Source organism: Schistocerca americana, unplaced genomic scaffold (assembly GCF_021461395.2).
Source record: "Schistocerca americana isolate TAMUIC-IGC-003095 unplaced genomic scaffold, iqSchAmer2.1 HiC_scaffold_305, whole genome shotgun sequence".
In the NCBI taxonomy this organism is placed as follows: domain Eukaryota; kingdom Metazoa; phylum Arthropoda; class Insecta; order Orthoptera; family Acrididae; genus Schistocerca; species Schistocerca americana.
Window position 1 is genome coordinate 91,492 of NW_025726022.1, and position 15,931 is coordinate 107,422.

Genomic DNA, 15,931 nt, shown 5'->3' on the forward strand with positions numbered 1-15,931 from the left:
AAGTAGTTTCGATGCTCTGGTATTACGACTGCAAATTCCGTCCGTCTTTAACGTCTTAAATTGAAGGGACAGTCACAAGTTGCTCCGTTTTCACTCCATGTCGACAATCACACAGCACCTGAGGTAACAAGCACATCTGAAGACCCATTGTGCACTCGACTGTTCATGCCAACTCACTGCCTCGCACTTTACTACTGTGTACCACTCTTGTCGTCCAACTGCAAAAGACTGGGCCACAACAACTTTCCGCGTCTCCATTGCACTGCGCAAACTACGAAACGCTCCCCAAACATGGCACTCACCCACGCAGACGACTTTTCCGACTTTACACGACGCTCACGCAACGCTCACACTAGTGACAGCCTTATTTAGAGCTTGACGTCGCACACAAGCGAATGAGCACATTTCGCCTACGACTTAGGCCGCCCTCCTAGTGTGGCTGTTCGGTGTCTGCAGGCAGCGAGGGGCTGCAAGCTTCCTGTGTTCGCGCCTATGTCACCTCTGCTTGCTTGTCAGAGACAGAGTATCGCAAAACATACAACTCACTCCATGAATTGATTGCTACGGCATCTGTCATCAGCAGTCACAACTAGCAACACCAGTAGCAGCCGACTGCACGTCAAGAATTGGAATGTGCAGTGGGATTTTTGTGAATTCGGCGCAAGGCTGATCTTTGCGACATAGGTTTGAGAATCTTATGGGAACACTTGTACTGTTTCTAAATTAAGTGTAGTGGTGGGAGGAGGGTGCTTCGTGCGCATTACAGCACGCTTGCCAATTGTGGCTGCTAATCGTTGGCTCGTATCTGCCTTGACACATTTTCTGGCTGTGAATTATTCCACTTGCATGGCAGTGTGCGCATGTTGGTGTGTTAAAAATTCTGGAGGCGCTGGGTATCGATCCCAGTACCTCTCGCATGCTAAGCGAGCGCTCTACCATCTGAGCTACGCCCCCTGCTGACGAACTGCGCTACATACAGCCATATCAATGACACAGACCCTTGCACTCCCATTATTCCGCTGACAAACACTACTCTCAATGTGTCCGTGAGGGTGTCTTTCAGGTTTCCTGCATTCTGTATCGAATCGTAGTTGGCCAAAATCAAAGTGGCACGCACGACGTCGAAAATAGCGTTCGGCCAACGCTCTGGGGTAGACGAACGTGTTGTCCACTCTCTAGACTTCATTGAGGTTAGGCCGTTATACCTAAGGCAGATTTGCACTCGATGACACCTCGACAACAGCCGGTCCTCACATTTACGTCTTGCTCTCCTTACGTCAGTATACGAGTCTGTGACGCTGGCTTTGCAACATCTTGCGTGCCTTTAGGCTCGCCGCGACCAACACTTACCACAAAACATGGAGGCGCCGGGGCTTGAACCCGGGACCTTTCACATGCAAAGCGAACGCTCTACCAACTGAGCTACGCCCCCAAGCACAACCAAGCTGCGCTGTTCTCCGTTCTTTGCTACTCTTATGTGCACGGACACGATGGTTGGTTGGTTTGCAGGGGTGAAGGGACCAGAGTACAAAGGCGCGGACACGTTCACATACGCAAGAGTTCCAAGTAGTTTCGATGCTCTGGTATTACGACTGCAAATTCCGTCCGTCTTTAACGTCTTAAATTGAAGGGACAGTCACAAGTTGCTCCGTTTTCACTCCATGTCGACAATCACACAGCACCTGAGGTAACAAGCACATCTGAAGACCCATTGTGCACTCGACTGTTCATGCCAACTCACTGCCTCGCACTTTACTACTGTGTACCACTCTTGTCGTCCAACTGCAAAAGACTGGCCCACAACAACTTTCCGCGTCTCCATTGCACTGCGCAAACTACGAAACGCTCCCCAAACATGGCACTCACCCACGCAGACGACTTTTCCGACTTTACACGACGCTCACGCAACGCTCACGCTAGTGACAGCCTTATTTAGAGCTTGACGTCGCACACAAGCGAATGAGCACATTTCGCCTACGACTTAGGCCGCCCTCCTAGTGTGGCTGTTCGGTGTCTGCAGGCAGCGAGGGGCTGCAAGCTTCCTGTGTTCGCGCCTATGTCACCTCTGCTTGCTTGTCAGAGACAGAGTATCGCAAAACATACAACTCACTCCATGAATTGATTGCTACGGCATCTGTCATCAGCAGTCACAACTAGCAACACCAGTAGCAGCCGACTGCACGTCAAGAATTGGAATGTGCAGTGGGATTTTTGTGAATTCGGCGCAAGGCTGATCTTTGCGACATAGGTTTGAGAATCTTATGGGAACACTTGTACTGTTTCTAAATTAAGTGTAGTGGTGGGAGGAGGGTGCTTCGTGCGCATTACAGCACGCTTGCCAATTGTGGCTGCTAATCGTTGGCTCGTATCTGCCTTGACACATTTTCTGGCTGTGAATTATTCCACTTGCATGGCAGTGTGCGCATGTTGGTGTGTTAAAAATTCTGGAGGCGCTGGGTATCGATCCCAGTACCTCTCGCATGCTAAGCGAGCGCTCTACCATCTGAGCTACGCCCCCTGCTGACGAACTGCGCTACATACAGCCATATCAATGACACAGACCCTTGCACTCCCATTATTCCGCTGACAAACACTACTCTCAATGTGTCCGTGAGGGTGTCTTTCAGGTTTCCTGCATTCTGTATCGAATCGTAGTTGGCCAAAATCAAAGTGGCACGCACGACGTCGAAAATAGCGTTCGGCCAACGCTCTGAGGTAGACGAACGTGTTGTCCACTCTCTAGACTTCATTGAGGTTAGGCCGTTATACCTAAGGCAGATTTGCACTCGATGACACCTCGACAACAGCCGGTCCTCACATTTACGTCTTGTTCTCCTTACGTCAGTATACGAGTCTGTGACGCTGGCTTTGCAACATCTTGCGTGCCTTTAGGCTCACCGCGACCAACACTTACCACGCACTGACCACAAAACATGGAGGCGCCGGGGCTTGAACCCGGGACCTTTCACATGCAAAGCGAACGCTCTACCAACTGAGCTACGCCCCCAAGCACAAGCAAGCTGCGCTGATCTCCGTTCTTTGCGACTCTTATGTGCACGGACGCGATGGTTGGTTGGTTTGCAGGGGTGAAGGGACCAGAGTACAAAGGCGCGGACACGTTCACATACGCAAGAGTTCCAAGTAGTTTCGATGCTCTGGTATTACGACTGCAAATTCCGTCCGTTTTTAACGTCTTAAATTGAAGGGACAGTCACAAGTTGCTCCGTTTTCACTCCATGTCGACAATCACACAGCACCTGAGGTAACAAGCACATCTGAAGACCCATTGTGCACTCGACTGTTCATGCCAACTCACTGCCTCGCACTTTACTACTGTGTACCACTCTTGTCGTCCAACTGCAAAAGACTGGGCCACAACAACTTTCCGCGTCTCCATTGCACTGCGCAAACTACGAAACGCTCCCCAAACATGGCACTCACCCACGCAGACGACTTTTCCGACTTTACACGACGCTCACGCTAGTGACAGCCTTATTTAGAGCTTGACGTCGCACACAAGCGAATGAGCACATTTCGCCTACGACTTAGGCCGCCCTCCTAGTGTGGCTGTTCGGTGTCTGCAGGCAGCGAGGGGCTGCAAGCTTCCTGTGTTCGCGCCTATGTCACCTCTGCTTGCTTGTCAGAGACAGAGTATCGCAAAACATACAACTCACTCCATGAATTGATTGCTACGGCATCTGTCATCAGCAGTCACAACTAGCAACACCAGTAGCAGCCGACTGCACGTAAAGAATTGGAATGTGCAGTGGGATTTTTGTGAATTCGGCGCAAGGCTGATCTTTGCGACATAGGTTTGAGAATCTTATGGGAACACTTGTACTGTTTCTAAATTAAGTGTAGTGGTGGGAGGAGGGTGCTTCGTGCGCATTACAGCACGCTTGCCAATTGTGGCTGCTAATCGTTGGCTCGTATCTGCCTTGACACATTTTCTGGCTGTGAATTATTCCACTTGCATGGCAGTGTGCGCATGTTGGTGTGTTAAAAATTCTGGAGGCGCTGGGTATCGATCCCAGTACCTCTCGCATGCTAAGCGAGCGCTCTACCATCTGAGCTACGCCCCCTGCTGACGAACTGCGCTACATACAGCCATATCAATGACACAGACCCTTGCACTCCCATTATTCCGCTGACAAACACTACTCTCAATGTGTCCGTGAGGGTGTCTTTCAGGTTTCCTGCATTCTGTATCGAATCGTAGTTGGCCAAAATCAAAGTGGCACGCACGACGTCGAAAATAGCGTTCGGCCAACGCTCTGGGGTAGACGAACGCGTTGTCCACTCTCTAGACTTCATTGAGGTTAGGCCGTTATACCTAAGGCAGATTTGCACTCGATGACACCTCGACAACAGCCGGTCCTCACATTTACCTCTTGCAATCCTTACGTCAGTATACGAGTCTGTGACGCTGGCTTTGCAACATCTTGCGTGCCTTTAGGCTCGCCGCGACCAACACTTACCACAAAACATGGAGGCGCCGGGGCTTGAACCCGGGACCTTTCACATGCAAAGCGAACGCTCTACCAACTGAGCTACGCCCCCAAGCACAACCAAGCTGCGCTGTTCTCCGTTCTTTGCTACTCTTATGTGCACGGACACGATGGTTGGTTGGTTTGCAGGGGTGAAGGGACCAGAGTACAAAGGCGCGGACACGTTCACATACGCAAGAGTTCCAAGTAGTTTCGATGCTCTGGTATTACGACTGCAAATTCCGTCCGTCTTTAACGTCTTAAATTGAAGGGACAGTCACAAGTTGCTCCGTTTTCACTCCATGTCGACAATCACACAGCACCTGAGGTAACAAGCACATCTGAAGACCCATTGTGCACTCGACTGTTCATGCCAACTCACTGCCTCGCACTTTACTACTGTGTACCACTCTTGTCGTCCAACTGCAAAAGACTGGCCCACAACAACTTTCCGCGTCTCCATTGCACTGCGCAAACTACGAAACGCTCCCCAAACATGGCACTCACCCACGCAGACGACTTTTCCGACTTTACACGACGCTCACGCAACGCTCACGCTAGTGACAGCCTTATTTAGAGCTTGACGTCGCACACAAGCGAATGAGCACATTTCGCCTACGACTTAGGCCGCCCTCCTAGTGTGGCTGTTCGGTGTCTGCAGGCAGCGAGGGGCTGCAAGCTTCCTGTGTTCGCGCCTATGTCACCTCTGCTTGCTTGTCAGAGACAGAGTATCGCAAAACATACAACTCACTCCATGAATTGATTGCTACGGCATCTGTCATCAGCAGTCACAACTAGCAACACCAGTAGCAGCCGACTGCACGTCAAGAATTGGAATGTGCAGTGGGATTTTTGTGAATTCGGCGCAAGGCTGATCTTTGCGACATAGGTTTGAGAATCTTATGGGAACACTTGTACTGTTTCTAAATTAAGTGTAGTGGTGGGAGGAGGGTGCTTCGTGCGCATTACAGCACGCTTGCCAATTGTGGCTGCTAATCGTTGGCTCGTATCTGCCTTGACACATTTTCTGGCTGTGAATTATTCCACTTGCATGGCAGTGTGCGCATGTTGGTGTGTTAAAAATTCTGGAGGCGCTGGGTATCGATCCCAGTACCTCTCGCATGCTAAGCGAGCGCTCTACCATCTGAGCTACGCCCCCTGCTGACGAACTGCGCTACATACAGCCATATCAATGACACAGACCCTTGCACTCCCATTATTCCGCTGACAAACACTACTCTCAATGTGTCCGTGAGGGTGTCTTTCAGGTTTCCTGCATTCTGTATCGAATCGTAGTTGGCCAAAATCAAAGTGGCACGCACGACGTCGAAAATAGCGTTCGGCCAACGCTCTGAGGTAGACGAACGTGTTGTCCACTCTCTAGACTTCATTGAGGTTAGGCCGTTATACCTAAGGCAGATTTGCACTCGATGACACCTCGACAACAGCCGGTCCTCACATTTACGTCTTGTTCTCCTTACGTCAGTATACGAGTCTGTGACGCTGGCTTTGCAACATCTTGCGTGCCTTTAGGCTCACCGCGACCAACACTTACCACGCACTGACCACAAAACATGGAGGCGCCGGGGCTTGAACCCGGGACCTTTCACATGCAAAGCGAACGCTCTACCAACTGAGCTACGCCCCCAAGCACAAGCAAGCTGCGCTGATCTCCGTTCTTTGCGACTCTTATGCGCACGGACGCGATGGTTGGTTGGTTTGCAGGGGTGAAGGGACCAGAGTACAAAGGCGCGGACACGTTCACATACGCAAGAGTTCCAAGTAGTTTCGATGCTCTGGTATTACGACTGCAAATTCCGTCCGTTTTTAACGTCTTAAATTGAAGGGACAGTCACAAGTTGCTCCGTTTTCACTCCATGTCGACAATCACACAGCACCTGAGGTAACAAGCACATCTGAAGACCCATTGTGCACTCGACTGTTCATGCCAACTCACTGCCTCGCACTTTACTACTGTGTACCACTCTTGTCGTCCAACTGCAAAAGACTGGCCCACAACAACTTTCCGCGTCTCCATTGCACTGCGCAAACTACGAAACGCTCCCCAAACATGGCACTCACCCACGCAGACGACTTTTCCGACTTTACACGACGCTCACGCTAGTGACAGCCTTATTTAGAGCTTGACGTCGCACACAAGCGAATGAGCACATTTCGCCTACGACTTAGGCCGCCCTCCTAGTGTGGCTGTTCGGTGTCTGCAGGCAGCGAGGGGCTGCAAGCTTCCTGTGTTCGCGCCTATGTCACCTCTGCTTGCTTGTCAGAGACAGAGTATCGCAAAACATACAACTCACTCCATGAATTGATTGCTACGGCATCTGTCATCAGCAGTCACAACTAGCAACACCAGTAGCAGCCGACTGCACGTAAAGAATTGGAATGTGCAGTGGGATTTTTGTGAATTCGGCGCAAGGCTGATCTTTGCGACATAGGTTTGAGAATCTTATGGGAACACTTGTACTGTTTCTAAATTAAGTGTAGTGGTGGGAGGAGGGTGCTTCGTGCGCATTACAGCACGCTTGCCAATTGTGGCTGCTAATCGTTGGCTCGTATCTGCCTTGACACATTTTCTGGCTGTGAATTATTCCACTTGCATGGCAGTGTGCGCATGTTGGTGTGTTAAAAATTCTGGAGGCGCTGGGTATCGATCCCAGTACCTCTCGCATGCTAAGCGAGCGCTCTACCATCTGAGCTACGCCCCCTGCTGACGAACTGCGCTACATACAGCCATATCAATGACACAGACCCTTGCACTCCCATTATTCCGCTGACAAACACTACTCTCAATGTGTCCGTGAGGGTGTCTTTCAGGTTTCCTGCATTCTGTATCGAATCGTAGTTGGCCAAAATCAAAGTGGCACGCACGACGTCGAAAATAGCGTTCGGCCAACGCTCTGGGGTAGACGAACGTGTTGTCCACTCTCTAGACTTCATTGAGGTTAGGCCGTTATACCTAAGGCAGATTTGCACTCGATGACACCTCGACAACAGCCGGTCCTCACATTTACCTCTTGCTCTCCTTACGTCAGTATACGAGTCTGTGACGCTGGCTTTGCAACATCTTGCGTGCCTTTAGGCTCGCCGCGACCAACACTTACCACAAAACATGGAGGCGCCGGGGCTTGAACCCGGGACCTTTCACATGCAAAGCGAACGCTCTACCAACTGAGCTACGCCCCCAAGCACAACCAAGCTGCGCTGTTCTCCGTTCTTTGCTACTCTTATGTGCACGGACACGATGGTTGGTTGGTTTGCAGGGGTGAAGGGACCAGAGTACAAAGGCGCGGACACGTTCACATACGCAAGAGTTCCAAGTAGTTTCGATGCTCTGGTATTACGACTGCAAATTCCGTCCGTCTTTAACGTCTTAAATTGAAGGGACAGTCACAAGTTGCTCCGTTTTCACTCCATGTCGACAATCACACAGCACCTGAGGTAACAAGCACATCTGAAGACCCATTGTGCACTCGACTGTTCATGCCAACTCACTGCCTCGCACTTTACTACTGTGTACCACTCTTGTCGTCCAACTGCAAAAGACTGGCCCACAACAACTTTCCGCGTCTCCATTGCACTGCGCAAACTACGAAACGCTCCCCAAACATGGCACTCACCCACGCAGACGACTTTTCCGACTTTACACGACGCTCACGCTAGTGACAGCCTTATTTAGAGCTTGACGTCGCACACAAGCGAATGAGCACATTTCGCCTACGACTTAGGCCGCCCTCCTAGTGTGGCTGTTCGGTGTCTGCAGGCAGCGAGGGGCTGCAAGCTTCCTGTGTTCGCGCCTATGTCACCTCTGCTTGCTTGTCAGAGACAGAGTATCGCAAAACATACAACTCACTCCATGAATTGATTGCTACGGCATCTGTCATCAGCAGTCACAACTAGCAACACCAGTAGCAGCCGACTGCACGTCAAGAATTGGAATGTGCAGTGGGATTTTTGTGAATTCGGCGCAAGGCTGATCTTTGCGACATAGGTTTGAGAATCTTATGGGAACACTTGTACTGTTTCTAAATTAAGTGTAGTGGTGGGAGGAGGGTGCTTCGTGCGCATTACAGCACGCTTGCCAATTGTGGCTGCTAATCGTTGGCTCGTATCTGCCTTGACACATTTTCTGGCTGTGAATTATTCCACTTGCATGGCAGTGTGCGCATGTTGGTGTGTTAAAAATTCTGGAGGCGCTGGGTATCGATCCCAGTACCTCTCGCATGCTAAGCGAGCGCTCTACCATCTGAGCTACGCCCCCTGCTGACGAACTGCGCTACATACAGCCATATCAATGACACAGACCCTTGCACTCCCATTATTCCGCTGACAAACACTACTCTCAATGTGTCCGTGAGGGTGTCTTTCAGGTTTCCTGCATTCTGTATCGAATCGTAGTTGGCCAAAATCAAAGTGGCACGCACGACGTCGAAAATAGCGTTCGGCCAACGCTCTGAGGTAGACGAACGTGTTGTCCACTCTCTAGACTTCATTGAGGTTAGGCCGTTATACCTAAGGCAGATTTGCACTCGATGACACCTCGACAACAGCCGGTCCTCACATTTACGTCTTGTTCTCCTTACGTCAGTATACGAGTCTGTGACGCTGGCTTTGCAACATCTTGCGTGCCTTTAGGCTCACCGCGACCAACACTTACCACGCACTGACCACAAAACATGGAGGCGCCGGGGCTTGAACCCGGGACCTTTCACATGCAAAGCGAACGCTCTACCAACTGAGCTACGCCCCCAAGCACAAGCAAGCTGCGCTGATCTCCGTTCTTTGCGACTCTTATGCGCACGGACGCGATGGTTGGTTGGTTTGCAGGGGTGAAGGGACCAGAGTACAAAGGCGCGGACACGTTCACATACGCAAGAGTTCCAAGTAGTTTCGATGCTCTGGTATTACGACTGCAAATTCCGTCCGTTTTTAACGTCTTAAATTGAAGGGACAGTCACAAGTTGCTCCGTTTTCACTCCATGTCGACAATCACACAGCACCTGAGGTAACAAGCACATCTGAAGACCCATTGTGCACTCGACTGTTCATGCCAACTCACTGCCTCGCACTTTACTACTGTGTACCACTCTTGTCGTCCAACTGCAAAAGACTGGGCCACAACAACTTTCCGCGTCTCCATTGCACTGCGCAAACTACGAAACGCTCCCCAAACATGGCACTCACCCACGCAGACGACTTTTCCGACTTTACACGACGCTCACGCTAGTGACAGCCTTATTTAGAGCTTGACGTCGCACACAAGCGAATGAGCACATTTCGCCTACGACTTAGGCCGCCCTCCTAGTGTGGCTGTTCGGTGTCTGCAGGCAGCGAGGGGCTGCAAGCTTCCTGTGTTCGCGCCTATGTCACCTCTGCTTGCTTGTCAGAGACAGAGTATCGCAAAACATACAACTCACTCCATGAATTGATTGCTACGGCATCTGTCATCAGCAGTCACAACTAGCAACACCAGTAGCAGCCGACTGCACGTAAAGAATTGGAATGTGCAGTGGGATTTTTGTGAATTCGGCGCAAGGCTGATCTTTGCGACATAGGTTTGAGAATCTTATGGGAACACTTGTACTGTTTCTAAATTAAGTGTAGTGGTGGGAGGAGGGTGCTTCGTGCGCATTACAGCACGCTTGCCAATTGTGGCTGCTAATCGTTGGCTCGTATCTGCCTTGACACATTTTCTGGCTGTGAATTATTCCACTTGCATGGCAGTGTGCGCATGTTGGTGTGTTAAAAATTCTGGAGGCGCTGGGTATCGATCCCAGTACCTCTCGCATGCTAAGCGAGCGCTCTACCATCTGAGCTACGCCCCCTGCTGACGAACTGCGCTACATACAGCCATATCAATGACACAGACCCTTGCACTCCCATTATTCCGCTGACAAACACTACTCTCAATGTGTCCGTGAGGGTGTCTTTCAGGTTTCCTGCATTCTGTATCGAATCGTAGTTGGCCAAAATCAAAGTGGCACGCACGACGTCGAAAATAGCGTTCGGCCAACGCTCTGGGGTAGACGAACGTGTTGTCCACTCTCTAGACTTCATTGAGGTTAGGCCGTTATACCTAAGGCAGATTTGCACTCGATGACACCTCGACAACAGCCGGTCCTCACATTTACCTCTTGCTCTCCTTACGTCAGTATACGAGTCTGTGACGCTGGCTTTGCAACATCTTGCGTGCCTTTAGGCTCGCCGCGACCAACACTTACCACAAAACATGGAGGCGCCGGGGCTTGAACCCGGGACCTTTCACATGCAAAGCGAACGCTCTACCAACTGAGCTACGCCCCCAAGCACAACCAAGCTGCGCTGTTCTCCGTTCTTTGCTACTCTTATGTGCACGGACACGATGGTTGGTTGGTTTGCAGGGGTGAAGGGACCAGAGTACAAAGGCGCGGACACGTTCACATACGCAAGAGTTCCAAGTAGTTTCGATGCTCTGGTATTACGACTGCAAATTCCGTCCGTCTTTAACGTCTTAAATTGAAGGGACAGTCACAAGTTGCTCCGTTTTCACTCCATGTCGACAATCACACAGCACCTGAGGTAACAAGCACATCTGAAGACCCATTGTGCACTCGACTGTTCATGCCAACTCACTGCCTCGCACTTTACTACTGTGTACCACTCTTGTCGTCCAACTGCAAAAGACTGGCCCACAACAACTTTCCGCGTCTCCATTGCACTGCGCAAACTACGAAACGCTCCCCAAACATGGCACTCACCCACGCAGACGACTTTTCCGACTTTACACGACGCTCACGCAACGCTCACGCTAGTGACAGCCTTATTTAGAGCTTGACGTCGCACACAAGCGAATGAGCACATTTCGCCTACGACTTAGGCCGCCCTCCTAGTGTGGCTGTTCGGTGTCTGCAGGCAGCGAGGGGCTGCAAGCTTCCTGTGTTCGCGCCTATGTCACCTCTGCTTGCTTGTCAGAGACAGAGTATCGCAAAACATACAACTCACTCCATGAATTGATTGCTACGGCATCTGTCATCAGCAGTCACAACTAGCAACACCAGTAGCAGCCGACTGCACGTCAAGAATTGGAATGTGCAGTGGGATTTTTGTGAATTCGGCGCAAGGCTGATCTTTGCGACATAGGTTTGAGAATCTTATGGGAACACTTGTACTGTTTCTAAATTAAGTGTAGTGGTGGGAGGAGGGTGCTTCGTGCGCATTACAGCACGCTTGCCAATTGTGGCTGCTAATCGTTGGCTCGTATCTGCCTTGACACATTTTCTGGCTGTGAATTATTCCACTTGCATGGCAGTGTGCGCATGTTGGTGTGTTAAAAATTCTGGAGGCGCTGGGTATCGATCCCAGTACCTCTCGCATGCTAAGCGAGCGCTCTACCATCTGAGCTACGCCCCCTGCTGACGAACTGCGCTACATACAGCCATATCAATGACACAGACCCTTGCACTCCCATTATTCCGCTGACAAACACTACTCTCAATGTGTCCGTGAGGGTGTCTTTCAGGTTTCCTGCATTCTGTATCGAATCGTAGTTGGCCAAAATCAAAGTGGCACGCACGACGTCGAAAATAGCGTTCGGCCAACGCTCTGAGGTAGACGAACGTGTTGTCCACTCTCTAGACTTCATTGAGGTTAGGCCGTTATACCTAAGGCAGATTTGCACTCGATGACACCTCGACAACAGCCGGTCCTCACATTTACGTCTTGTTCTCCTTACGTCAGTATACGAGTCTGTGACGCTGGCTTTGCAACATCTTGCGTGCCTTTAGGCTCACCGCGACCAACACTTACCACGCACTGACCACAAAACATGGAGGCGCCGGGGCTTGAACCCGGGACCTTTCACATGCAAAGCGAACGCTCTACCAACTGAGCTACGCCCCCAAGCACAAGCAAGCTGCGCTGATCTCCGTTCTTTGCGACTCTTATGCGCACGGACGCGATGGTTGGTTGGTTTGCAGGGGTGAAGGGACCAGAGTACAAAGGCGCGGACACGTTCACATACGCAAGAGTTCCAAGTAGTTTCGATGCTCTGGTATTACGACTGCAAATTCCGTCCGTTTTTAACGTCTTAAATTGAAGGGACAGTCACAAGTTGCTCCGTTTTCACTCCATGTCGACAATCACACAGCACCTGAGGTAACAAGCACATCTGAAGACCCATTGTGCACTCGACTGTTCATGCCAACTCACTGCCTCGCACTTTACTACTGTGTACCACTCTTGTCGTCCAACTGCAAAAGACTGGGCCACAACAACTTTCCGCGTCTCCATTGCACTGCGCAAACTACGAAACGCTCCCCAAACATGGCACTCACCCACGCAGACGACTTTTCCGACTTTACACGACGCTCACGCTAGTGACAGCCTTATTTAGAGCTTGACGTCGCACACAAGCGAATGAGCACATTTCGCCTACGACTTAGGCCGCCCTCCTAGTGTGGCTGTTCGGTGTCTGCAGGCAGCGAGGGGCTGCAAGCTTCCTGTGTTCGCGCCTATGTCACCTCTGCTTGCTTGTCAGAGACAGAGTATCGCAAAACATACAACTCACTCCATGAATTGATTGCTACGGCATCTGTCATCAGCAGTCACAACTAGCAACACCAGTAGCAGCCGACTGCACGTAAAGAATTGGAATGTGCAGTGGGATTTTTGTGAATTCGGCGCAAGGCTGATCTTTGCGACATAGGTTTGAGAATCTTATGGGAACACTTGTACTGTTTCTAAATTAAGTGTAGTGGTGGGAGGAGGGTGCTTCGTGCGCATTACAGCACGCTTGCCAATTGTGGCTGCTAATCGTTGGCTCGTATCTGCCTTGACACATTTTCTGGCTGTGAATTATTCCACTTGCATGGCAGTGTGCGCATGTTGGTGTGTTAAAAATTCTGGAGGCGCTGGGTATCGATCCCAGTACCTCTCGCATGCTAAGCGAGCGCTCTACCATCTGAGCTACGCCCCCTGCTGACGAACTGCGCTACATACAGCCATATCAATGACACAGACCCTTGCACTCCCATTATTCCGCTGACAAACACTACTCTCAATGTGTCCGTGAGGGTGTCTTTCAGGTTTCCTGCATTCTGTATCGAATCGTAGTTGGCCAAAATCAAAGTGGCACGCACGACGTCGAAAATAGCGTTCGGCCAACGCTCTGGGGTAGACGAACGTGTTGTCCACTCTCTAGACTTCATTGAGGTTAGGCCGTTATACCTAAGGCAGATTTGCACTCGATGACACCTCGACAACAGCCGGTCCTCACATTTACCTCTTGCTCTCCTTACGTCAGTATACGAGTCTGTGACGCTGGCTTTGCAACATCTTGCGTGCCTTTAGGCTCGCCGCGACCAACACTTACCACAAAACATGGAGGCGCCGGGGCTTGAACCCGGGACCTTTCACATGCAAAGCGAACGCTCTACCAACTGAGCTACGCCCCCAAGCACAACCAAGCTGCGCTGTTCTCCGTTCTTTGCTACTCTTATGTGCACGGACACGATGGTTGGTTGGTTTGCAGGGGTGAAGGGACCAGAGTACAAAGGCGCGGACACGTTCACATACGCAAGAGTTCCAAGTAGTTTCGATGCTCTGGTATTACGACTGCAAATTCCGTCCGTCTTTAACGTCTTAAATTGAAGGGACAGTCACAAGTTGCTCCGTTTTCACTCCATGTCGACAATCACACAGCACCTGAGGTAACAAGCACATCTGAAGACCCATTGTGCACTCGACTGTTCATGCCAACTCACTGCCTCGCACTTTACTACTGTGTACCACTCTTGTCGTCCAACTGCAAAAGACTGGGCCACAACAACTTTCCGCGTCTCCATTGCACTGCGCAAACTACGAAACGCTCCCCAAACATGGCACTCACCCACGCAGACGACTTTTCCGACTTTACACGACGCTCACGCAACGCTCACGCTAGTGACAGCCTTATTTAGAGCTTGACGTCGCACACAAGCGAATGAGCACATTTCGCCTACGACTTAGGCCGCCCTCCTAGTGTGGCTGTTCGGTGTCTGCAGGCAGCGAGGGGCTGCAAGCTTCCTGTGTTCGCGCCTATGTCACCTCTGCTTGCTTGTCAGAGACAGAGTATCGCAAAACATACAACTCACTCCATGAATTGATTGCTACGGCATCTGTCATCAGCAGTCACAACTAGCAACACCAGTAGCAGCCGACTGCACGTCAAGAATTGGAATGTGCAGTGGGATTTTTGTGAATTCGGCGCAAGGCTGATCTTTGCGACATAGGTTTGAGAATCTTATGGGAACACTTGTACTGTTTCTAAATTAAGTGTAGTGGTGGGAGGAGGGTGCTTCGTGCGCATTACAGCACGCTTGCCAATTGTGGCTGCTAATCGTTGGCTCGTATCTGCCTTGACACATTTTCTGGCTGTGAATTATTCCACTTGCATGGCAGTGTGCGCATGTTGGTGTGTTAAAAATTCTGGAGGCGCTGGGTATCGATCCCAGTACCTCTCGCATGCTAAGCGAGCGCTCTACCATCTGAGCTACGCCCCCTGCTGACGAACTGCGCTACATACAGCCATATCAATGACACAGACCCTTGCACTCCCATTATTCCGCTGACAAACACTACTCTCAATGTGTCCGTGAGGGTGTCTTTCAGGTTTCCTGCATTCTGTATCGAATCGTAGTTGGCCAAAATCAAAGTGGCACGCACGACGTCGAAAATAGCGTTCGGCCAACGCTCTGAGGTAGACGAACGTGTTGTCCACTCTCTAGACTTCATTGAGGTTAGGCCGTTATACCTAAGGCAGATTTGCACTCGATGACACCTCGACAACAGCCGGTCCTCACATTTACGTCTTGTTCTCCTTACGTCAGTATACGAGTCTGTGACGCTGGCTTTGCAACATCTTGCGTGCCTTTAGGCTCACCGCGACCAACACTTACCACGCACTGACCACAAAACATGGAGGCGCCGGGGCTTGAACCCGGGACCTTTCACATGCAAAGCGAACGCTCTACCAACTGAGCTACGCCCCCAAGCACAAGCAAGCTGCGCTGATCTCCGTTCTTTGCGACTCTTATGCGCACGGACGCGATGGTTGGTTGGTTTGCAGGGGTGAAGGGACCAGAGTACAAAGGCGCGGACACGTTCACATACGCAAGAGTTCCAAGTAGTTTCGATGCTCTGGTATTACGACTGCAAATTCCGTCCGTTTTTAACGTCTTAAATTGAAGGGACAGTCACAAGTTGCTCCGTTTTCACTCCATGTCGACAATCACACAGCACCTGAGGTAACAAGCACATCTGAAGACCCATTGTGCACTCGACTGTTCATGCCAACTCACTGCCTCGCACTTTACTACTGTGTACCACTCTTGTCGTCCAACTGCAAAAGACTGGGCCACAACAACTTTCCGCGTCTCCATTGCACTGCGCAAACTACGAAACGCTCCCCAAAC

General features: G+C 50.8%; 20 non-coding genes across 20 annotated transcripts; all 20 read right to left on the minus strand.

Annotated features, from left to right (window-relative positions):
* Positions 1 to 881: 881 nt before the first annotated feature.
* On the minus strand, positions 882 to 954 carry Trnaa-agc. The gene has a single exon. It is a non-coding gene; the product is annotated as a tRNA-Ala (tRNA).
* A 405-nt stretch (positions 955 to 1,359) lies between these two features.
* Trnaa-ugc lies at positions 1,360 to 1,432 on the minus strand. The gene has a single exon. It is a non-coding gene; the product is annotated as a tRNA-Ala (tRNA).
* A 1,013-nt stretch (positions 1,433 to 2,445) lies between these two features.
* On the minus strand, positions 2,446 to 2,518 carry Trnaa-agc. The gene has a single exon. It is a non-coding gene; the product is annotated as a tRNA-Ala (tRNA).
* A 416-nt stretch (positions 2,519 to 2,934) lies between these two features.
* Positions 2,935 to 3,007, minus strand: Trnaa-ugc. Its single transcript has one exon. It is a non-coding gene; the product is annotated as a tRNA-Ala (tRNA).
* A 1,002-nt stretch (positions 3,008 to 4,009) lies between these two features.
* Trnaa-agc lies at positions 4,010 to 4,082 on the minus strand. The gene has a single exon. It is a non-coding gene; the product is annotated as a tRNA-Ala (tRNA).
* A 405-nt stretch (positions 4,083 to 4,487) lies between these two features.
* On the minus strand, positions 4,488 to 4,560 carry Trnaa-ugc. The gene has a single exon. It is a non-coding gene; the product is annotated as a tRNA-Ala (tRNA).
* Positions 4,561 to 5,573: 1,013 nt separating this feature from the next.
* On the minus strand, positions 5,574 to 5,646 carry Trnaa-agc. Its single transcript has one exon. It is a non-coding gene; the product is annotated as a tRNA-Ala (tRNA).
* A 416-nt stretch (positions 5,647 to 6,062) lies between these two features.
* Positions 6,063 to 6,135, minus strand: Trnaa-ugc. The gene has a single exon. It is a non-coding gene; the product is annotated as a tRNA-Ala (tRNA).
* Positions 6,136 to 7,137: 1,002 nt separating this feature from the next.
* On the minus strand, positions 7,138 to 7,210 carry Trnaa-agc. Its single transcript has one exon. It is a non-coding gene; the product is annotated as a tRNA-Ala (tRNA).
* Positions 7,211 to 7,615: 405 nt separating this feature from the next.
* On the minus strand, positions 7,616 to 7,688 carry Trnaa-ugc. Its single transcript has one exon. It is a non-coding gene; the product is annotated as a tRNA-Ala (tRNA).
* A 1,002-nt stretch (positions 7,689 to 8,690) lies between these two features.
* Trnaa-agc lies at positions 8,691 to 8,763 on the minus strand. The gene has a single exon. It is a non-coding gene; the product is annotated as a tRNA-Ala (tRNA).
* A 416-nt stretch (positions 8,764 to 9,179) lies between these two features.
* On the minus strand, positions 9,180 to 9,252 carry Trnaa-ugc. The gene has a single exon. It is a non-coding gene; the product is annotated as a tRNA-Ala (tRNA).
* A 1,002-nt stretch (positions 9,253 to 10,254) lies between these two features.
* On the minus strand, positions 10,255 to 10,327 carry Trnaa-agc. The gene has a single exon. It is a non-coding gene; the product is annotated as a tRNA-Ala (tRNA).
* A 405-nt stretch (positions 10,328 to 10,732) lies between these two features.
* On the minus strand, positions 10,733 to 10,805 carry Trnaa-ugc. The gene has a single exon. It is a non-coding gene; the product is annotated as a tRNA-Ala (tRNA).
* A 1,013-nt stretch (positions 10,806 to 11,818) lies between these two features.
* On the minus strand, positions 11,819 to 11,891 carry Trnaa-agc. Its single transcript has one exon. It is a non-coding gene; the product is annotated as a tRNA-Ala (tRNA).
* Positions 11,892 to 12,307: 416 nt separating this feature from the next.
* Trnaa-ugc lies at positions 12,308 to 12,380 on the minus strand. Its single transcript has one exon. It is a non-coding gene; the product is annotated as a tRNA-Ala (tRNA).
* A 1,002-nt stretch (positions 12,381 to 13,382) lies between these two features.
* Positions 13,383 to 13,455, minus strand: Trnaa-agc. The gene has a single exon. It is a non-coding gene; the product is annotated as a tRNA-Ala (tRNA).
* Positions 13,456 to 13,860: 405 nt separating this feature from the next.
* Positions 13,861 to 13,933, minus strand: Trnaa-ugc. The gene has a single exon. It is a non-coding gene; the product is annotated as a tRNA-Ala (tRNA).
* Positions 13,934 to 14,946: 1,013 nt separating this feature from the next.
* On the minus strand, positions 14,947 to 15,019 carry Trnaa-agc. Its single transcript has one exon. It is a non-coding gene; the product is annotated as a tRNA-Ala (tRNA).
* Positions 15,020 to 15,435: 416 nt separating this feature from the next.
* Trnaa-ugc lies at positions 15,436 to 15,508 on the minus strand. The gene has a single exon. It is a non-coding gene; the product is annotated as a tRNA-Ala (tRNA).
* Positions 15,509 to 15,931: the final 423 nt, after the last annotated feature.